The 2,530-nt window shown below is 43.8% G+C and overlaps 1 pseudogene; it reads left to right on the top strand.

Moving 5' to 3' along the window:
• The first annotated feature begins 2,170 nt into the window (after nt 1-2,170).
• Nucleotides 2,171-2,271, top strand: LOC147918644 (small nucleolar RNA R71; annotated as a pseudogene).
• Nucleotides 2,272-2,530: the final 259 nt, after the last annotated feature.

Here is a 2,530-nt window from a genome sequence, read left to right as displayed (position 1 = left end):
ACACAAGTCTGGAGAGATTCCTGCAATATCATCAAGAGAATAGCCAAGAGCTTTGCGAAACTTGCGCAGCTTGCTTAGCAGTAAAGTGAGCTCTGCATTGTTAAAGGAAGCACTAACAATAACAGGATAAGAAGAGTTCTCACCTAGATATGCATACCTTAGACCTGCAGGAAGTGGCTTGAGATCAACATTTGGAGCTTTTTCAAGACTCCAATCAGAAACCTTTGCAGCTTGTGAAGAAGTACTAACCAATTCTTCTTGTGCAACCAGCTTCTTCACTTGTTCATTAGCATCAAGCAGTTTGACATACCCAGCAGCAATGTCATCTAGATGCTCAGCTTTTTCAGCAGAAGCAACCAATGCTCTCTCTAAAGGATCCTCAGGATGCAGCTCCTGGAATATCTCCTCAGCCAGATTAGACAATGTGTCTACATAGAATGTCTGGCCATCAATGGTTGGCCTTTTAACCAGCTTCTCCATGTCAAAGCGCATTTGTAAATCACCAATGTTGAGACCAATCTGACCCTTCTTGACATCAATTATAGCTCCAGCAATAGCTAAGAATGATCTTCCCAGAATAAGAGGGTCCTTGGGTTCCTCCTCATACTTTAACACCACAAAATCAGTAGGTATCAAGCACTCACCAATCTTAATTGGAACATCTTCAAGAACACCATCTGGAATACGAACGGACCGGTCAGCAAGGATGAGAGTGAGCTTAGTAGGCTGGAAGTCTGTCATTCCCAGGCTGAGTGCTATTGATCTTGGCATGAGGTTGACACTAGAACCAAGATCACACAAAGATCTAGCAAATCTGTCAGTGAAGATAGTGCAATCAAGAACAAAGCTCCCTGGATCAGGAAGTTTTTCTGGGATCTTGTTCTGAATGATGGCACTGACTTGGGCTGATATCATCATAACTCCTTGCTCAGCATTAAAATCCTTGGTTACCATCCTCTTGAAATATCTCCTAAGCATTGGAGAAGTCTTAACAGCATCAACCAAAGGCACTCAAGAATAAGCTTATCCATCATGGCTTTGCACTTGGCATCATCTAGCTCTTGTTTAGACTTCCTTGGATTCTTGGGGAATGGAACCTTAGGTGTGTAAACTCTTTCTACAACTGGAGTAGAAGACTTCACATTCGCAGTTTCTGTCCGTGGTTGGCGTCGATCGATGCCACCTGGTTGGTGTCGATCGGCGCTTTGTTCTGGGATTTTGTCCGAAACTTCGCATGGTTTGGGTGTCGACCGATGCCTATGTGTGTCGGTCGATACTGGCTCAGCAGAAACATCCTCTTCGTCGTCTATATCAATCAACTCCTGTAGATCATCAGTTTGATTCTTATGGGGTATAGGATGGAGTTGTTTGCCACTTCTCAAAATCACTGCATTGCAAGAATGTTTAGGATTTGATTCAGTTCTTGAAGGGAGATAACCTTCTTGCCTTTTTACAGACCCAGCAGTCTGCGCAACCTGACTTTCCAGCTTCTTGACATGGATGTTCAAAGCTTCAAACTTCCCATTAAGATCAGTGTAGACATTATCCAGCTTCCCATTGAAAGTCACTGTCATCTGCTCTTGGCCTTGCAAAAGCTGCTCAAGCATAGCTTCCATCTTACTAGTTTCAGCTGACTTAGGAGGTGGAGACTGATATGAGTTGTTTCCATAAGTCCTTGTGAATCCACTGTTTTTGTTGCCGCTTCTGATATTCAGGTTTGGGTGTGAAACCAGAAGAGTTGCCCTGAAAGTTACTGCGCTGGCTGTTTCCACTGTAAGGCCTACTACCTTGCTGATTTCCAAACATCTGCCCCTGATTCCCACAGACATAGTTCACCTCCTCTTCCTCATGATTTCCTTGATCAGATTCTGGCTCATATGACTCAACTTCAGCAGCAAAATGAACAGATTTCTTACCCACAAGGAGATTATGCACAGAATCCAGCTTAGCATTAACAGAAGCTAACTGGTGTGAGTCATATCCTCCATGTAATCTCTTCCTTTCAGCATCTGCTCTCTTAGTACTATTGCTAGCAGCTAAGTTCTCAATCAACAATTCAGCATCTTCTGGCATTCTTGTCTTGAAATTCCCATGACTTGCAGCATCTAAAGCCAACTGATACTCCCAGTCACACCCTCTGAAGAAGATACTTAGCAATTGAACTCTTGAGAAACCATGGTGTGGACAGTCCCTTTGGTAAGCCTTGAATCTCACCCAAGCTGCTTTGAAAGCTTCATCTGGTCTCTGCTTGAAGGAAGACAACTTGATTCTCAACTCATCTAACATTGCATCATCATAGAAGTGGTTGAGGGCCACCTTGACATCACGCCAGCTTGTCAATGATCCAGCAGGCAGCTGTTTCAACCATTGAGATGCCTCTCCTGCAAGTGAGTAAGGGAAGAGTTTGCAGAAGATGTAGTCCTCAGTTACCCCATTAGCCTTGATGCTAGTCACCAGATCCTCAAAATGCTCAATGTGATCCAAGGGCTTCTCATTAGGCAAAGCAGAGAAAAGTCTCTGCCCAACTAGT

This window comes from Camelina sativa, chromosome 20, assembly GCF_030686135.1.
Source record: "Camelina sativa cultivar CO46 ecotype springtype chromosome 20, ASM3068613v1".
Lineage (NCBI taxonomy): Eukaryota > Viridiplantae > Streptophyta > Magnoliopsida > Brassicales > Brassicaceae > Camelina > Camelina sativa.
Note: the sequence above shows the minus strand (reverse complement) of the source record. Positions and strands in the feature narration are given on the sequence as shown.